Below are 6,000 nucleotides of genomic sequence, written 5' to 3'. Positions count from 1 at the left end.
CTATGGCTTTCAGCTCAACAACACTGACTCTCCTCCTGTCACTGAACTGTGTTGGGACTGTCCAGCTGGAAAATTGCACTGTAGGTTTGTCCAGCTCAATTCTGAAAGACTGACTTTTTTTCTTTTTTTTTTTGTCTTATGCATGAAGACAAATAGTTTGACTCTGATCCTCCTTAAATGCGCGCTGGTTAAGTTATTGTCAGCTCTCTCGCTCCACAATAACAGCGTGCGTAACACTTACAAGCATTAACAACCCACAAAGAGCTGGTGTGGAGTGATGACAACCTGTTTTCTGACCATGTTTGCCTTTCAGGGGAATGTGTTACTGGCACAGTCCGTGGCTCCGTTGCGTGTCTAGCAAAAAATGGTCCGCCATAGTCCGGTGACGCAAGGAGAGCTATTTATAACCCAGGGAACGGGATGTTCTCACTTCAGCATCGGGGTTATTCGAGGATAAGCAACGTGTGTCCCCACTAGACGGAGTCGATGCAGCGAGCAGTGCGAGATGGGAAGTTTTAAGGGAGACGCGCTCCCCCCCCCACCTCACTGTGCCATTTCTCACTCACTCGCACCGAGCGCATCCGCGCGGTCAGCGTGGTTCATGCGCAGGGCTGAGGTCGCGCGCAGCCACAGTCTGTGTGGAGCCTCGCCCACCTGTGAACTCGGTGACTTCAGGGTGCGCTCTGGTCGAAGAGGCGGTGAAAACAAGCATGATGTAAGAGTGCCTCTTTGGAAATCGTATGTTTTGAAATTCTGCCTCGCTGTTTTTTTCCCCTTTGAACCCTCGCTCTGCTCCACATAGACGTTTAAGCGCCAGTGTGCGCGCACTGCTGCCCCGTCCCCGCAGATCAACACCACAGCACAACACGCCAACAACTTCGACCATGCAAAAAGAGTCATAACCGATTAAACAATAACAAAAAAAAAGGAATATGAGAATTTGTATGTCTTGAGATTAACCTCCTCAGGCGAATCATCAACAACACTCACGCTCAGTGTATTTTGGTTCATTGCTGAAACACTGGAATAGTTTGACCAGCTTGAATGTGCCGTTCGCCTTTGCATTGTTATAAGCTGGTCACAAACTGTTTTCAACCCTCAGTTGCATTGTTTCACTGAGATCTTGTCTTTTCCATGGAGTTGGACTGATGTGTTTAAGGGAAAGAGTGGCATTGAATTGTTCTAATGTCTAGCAGGTTTAAAATAACACCAGAGGAGTAAATTTAACTCTTAATGTTATCCATCCATCCATCTTGTACCGCTTTATCCTCCACATGAGGATAAAACCCCCTGTGCCAATCTCAGCTGACATAGGGCGATAGGCGGGGTACATCTAGTCCATTACAGGGCCACATATATAGAGACAAACAACCATCCACTCACACCTACTGTCCAATTTACCTAATCCCTATATTGCATGTTTTTGGACTGTGGGAGGAAACCAGGGAACCTGGAGAAAACCCACGTACACACATGGAGAGAACATGCAAAGTCCATGCAGAAAGGCCCATGTTATGACGGGTCTCTAGCCACTACACCAACCTTGTGGCCCTCTTAATGTTATTTTAACACAAATCCTGACTGTATCTTGTCCTCTTCAGAAATTACTTTCATGCTGCAAAATTGACTGTGTCATAGAAGGTAAAGTTATGATCACATCATCCCTCTTGAAGTGTAACAGGTGATGTTAAATCTCACAATCACTCTCTGTTTTTGCGTCCAGTTACCATGGAACATGACACACCCGAAGTTGCCCCCATGATTCAGGCAAGGCATCATGGGCATAGGAACAAGGTGGTCAGCACACTGAGTTAACACAGCGCCTGCGGCCTCACCACCAGACTGAATGGTTAGTGTTAGTTCCCCTCACCAGTGCCTGCGAGGCACATCCCTCCCCCGCCACTGCACTGATCATTGCATTCTGAATGGGGCCACTACTGACCAGTAAATGGGTGCAAAAACAAAACAGTGCTCTTTTGAGCTGTATTGTGCTGAGTGGACAAAGCCACCACACTGTGATGTGAAGGGACAAAGATGGCAGTACATAACTCATGGCTCAGCACTAGCCCAGGGTCAAGAGAGTGACGTGGATGTTCACCTCAGTTGTACAAACAGGATTCACATGACTTTTACGTCACAGGATAGTGTAATTGTTGAGAAGAGGTTCTTCCCCTTTCATATGATTCATGAACAGGCCACTGAATGTGTTCTGTCGCCAGTGAGTGCTGTGCAGCATTCGGTTTGCTGGGGAGGCAGCACCGAGGCGGGGGAGGCAGTCAGGATTAACATACTGGTGAAAAAGGCCGCCTCTGTTGTGTGGATGAACATGGACAGCCTGCAGGCACAGTCAGAGGGAGGATGACGACCAAAGTGAACGCCTTCTAAAACAACACCTCCCCACCCTTGTGCGTCTGTGTTCCCTTTTTCCTCCTCCGGCAAGGTGTCTCACAGTGAGAGCACCTCACAAGTGCTCCTCTGTCACCAGACTTTAGTCTCACCTTGTCTTACAGTCTCAACTTACTTGTTGGAGAAGGACACCAACATGACAGCACCTACACAAACTGTCCTGAGCCTCTTTTGTGTGTTAATCTGCATGTTCTACAAATACCCATGCAGGCCATTATGTTTCCTTGACATGAACAGCTTCTACAGGCTTGTGAACTGTGTACACATCTTAAAACTGCACATGCATTTGACCTATTAAACAGTCATAGCTACTGGGGCAATACAATATTTACCTACTTAAAGGAATAGTTTGGGAGACGTGTTACGTGCCAAGGGTTAAACGACAACTTAAAAAGCCACTCAGGAAACAGTTAGCTTCGCAAAAATGCCAGCCTGGTTCTGTGTGATGGTCACAACACTTACAGAAAGTAACTAAAGCTCACTAATGCCAACATTGTTTTGTTTAATACATGTATATATCTATATATATACACATATTTATATATAGATATATACAAATGTGTCATGTGTTACGAGCCAGAAAGTTTCTAAGCACAATGACTTGTTGTGGAATGGCCATCACCATAATATTTGGAGTAAATAGTCCCACACATACAGTGACCCTACACAAAGTCAAACTTCTATTTATCATTAGAATGTATTATATACTTCTGTTGGTATACAAAATGTAATATTGTGCTGATTACTGAGGATTAGTTGTACACATAGGGGATTTTTTCTGTCTCCCTGTCTGTTATTATAGAAATGTAATTATAGTTATTACTACTCAATGGGATTAGTCAACTGTCTGCTGACAATGTAGCTTTACATTTACTATGCAGGGAAGAGCATTGTAGTTGTCTTCATATTGAGTTCACAATGTCAAACCTTTCTGATAGAAATTAATCTCCACTCAACCCTGACAGACTTATCAGTGTAGCCTGAAGAAGGAGTAGAGTCATGTGATCTTATTTGTACAAGTGCCAAGTGATTATTTGGCGTCGGCTGCTGCTCCGCAAACAGTGAGCAAGCTTTGTTCAGTCTTCTGTTTGCATTGCGCGTGTCTAATGATAATTTCATGACAGTGGCATCTTGATGATAAGAAGCCAGTAACACTGTAACCAGAACATCCTGCTAGACGACAGACAGGACACACTTTGTCACAATAACACGCAGTTTCGTCAGTTCAGCTACACCTGACTGACTCATTTGACATTATGTGATTACTGCAATCACACACGCAACGTGTGATCTGCTGTGCTTTCTTACTCAAAAGAACATGGAACAATATGTTGACAGTTGCTTAATGAAACACCAGAATGTGTGTTTATTATTACAGAGGAGGTGGGTAATAGTGCCAACTGTTGACTTTGATGACTGCGTTGATTAATGCCTCTTTTCTTCCACACAGGTGAAATTGCTGCCTGTTTTGTCATCATTAGTCATGAGGCCCAACTGCTGAGGATGAGTAAGCTTTGTACAACAAAGACAACAAAGGAGAGACGACACAGAGTGACCCACATAGCACCTCATGTTCTCTGCCCTATACATGTTTAAGCAACTTAATGCGCTAGCTTCAGAAGGACGTGAAACCACAAGTGCAGTCTTGGTTATTCTCAGTCAGTAACATAATAATGACACATGGCATTTCCAAAGGATCTGCATTAAAACACCCTTAAGTGCTTCGTAACATTTCTGTTCATTTTTGGCAGGAGAAGGACAGGATTAAGGTACATCGCACCTACAACTTCTGCACACGTTTTACCCTTGGGTGCAGCTGACACCAAACACCCCAACATATATTGTGTAGGGGGCAGGTGTTAGACATGCAGTCATTAAAAAGATGTCCTTTATTATGTTCTTTAAAGAAAATGACTCGAGGCCAATGAGGCCTTGAGTCATTGAGTCATAATTTTGCCTTTTAGCAAACATCGACAATGGGTCCCACAGACCCGAAAACCACACAAAGGATCAATAAACAGGTTTACAAATAAAGCTCTGTTTCACTGAAAAAGAATGAGGGAGTTTCTGTTAGGCCTGTTAACAGTGAACCCATTAAGAGTCACCATTATGCTATTCCATAGGTTATGATGAGCAAATATCTGCAAAGCTGTATCAAGCTAAGCTTTGTGTTTAGTGCTAAGTTGCGAAAGCAAATATAAGCACACCACAAAGACAGTGCACATGGTAAACATTACTTATACTTAGCAAGTATGTCACTGCTAAGTACAAGTAATGTAAGACGCAGTCTTGGCTTCGTAAAACCTACATTTTCCTAAATCTTCATTATGGAGTGACTGAAGAAAAAAAGCATATCATATCTATGACACAATGACCCCTTTCAAAAAGCCCCTAGTTTCTTCACTACAGCACGATGTCCATTTTGTAAATGATGGCCCGATTGTAGTAAAACACTGTGACGGAGCGACTCGTCACTAATGAGCGCACACACACTCCAACACACACCCGCTGAGAGAGCGCAAGCGCACACACACATGCACGTGCCGCCACACAGACGCTAATAGAGCGCACAGACAGACAAATACTCAACTGCTTTGCCACTTTTCAGCAACATTTGTAGGCCGTCAAGGGTTCACACTAATCACCCTGTTAACATTTAACTTGGTAAAAACTTACTTCTCCCTCTGTTTGCGTCGACAGCATTCCAAACATTGTTTACGTCAGCGGCGCACTTAAATGACGACGATGGCGGTACGCTTAGTGTGACGTCATTGTTTTGTAGTGCCATCAATTATCTATTAATATTGCTTATTAAAGGTTAGGACAACAATTATTGTGGCACCGTTAATTTGGGAAATAGTGTGGCTTTAATTTCATCTGGGTTGTTTGTTATAGTAATCATGCTTGTGTTCATTTATTGTGATTTTTTGGATTTTTTTGATGGGGGGGGGCAGAGGACCTATATAAAGAGCGGTCTACCTCCCACTCCAGCTAGGTAACAAAGGAGGTAACATCTATTTTGCTCACAACTGAGTTTAATTGTTTTGATTGTATATTTTAGCATTTTTGGACAATTTTTCAGCAGAATCCCGTGACAAACACACAATAATTCATAGCATGCTTCGGCAGACGGCAGATGTCATGCACGTTAACTTTCTAGTCCTCACTCTCTCAGTGGGATCCATCTCACTTCTTCCCCAGCTTCACTGGTTTCACAAAACCAAAGATGGTGCAAAACTCAAGGCTTCAAAACAACAGTCCACAAACCACTGAGTGACGTCATGGTGGGTTGTTACACTAGGATCAAACAAAGGTGATGAACTGTGCTCTCCAAAGCCTCGCCACCCGCTATGGTGAAGCACAAAACTCTCACAAGTCTAAACCCAAAAGCTGTGTTTCGAGTTATTTACTATTATTTTTCTCTGCCTTGAGAGAGAACCGAGATATTTTTAACAGTGGTCAGACCGTCCTTTGCTCAAAGAGGATCTCTCCCATTTCAAACAGAAGTGAAGAGGCCAATCACGTCACTGTTCCTGCCTGAGAACTTAATGTCAGTGCCAGACAGTGCACTGAAAATGGACAAAAGATCTCTTG

This window comes from Solea senegalensis, linkage group LG10, assembly GCF_019176455.1.
Source record: "Solea senegalensis isolate Sse05_10M linkage group LG10, IFAPA_SoseM_1, whole genome shotgun sequence".
Lineage (NCBI taxonomy): Eukaryota > Metazoa > Chordata > Actinopteri > Pleuronectiformes > Soleidae > Solea > Solea senegalensis.
This window is presented reverse-complemented; position numbering follows the sequence as displayed.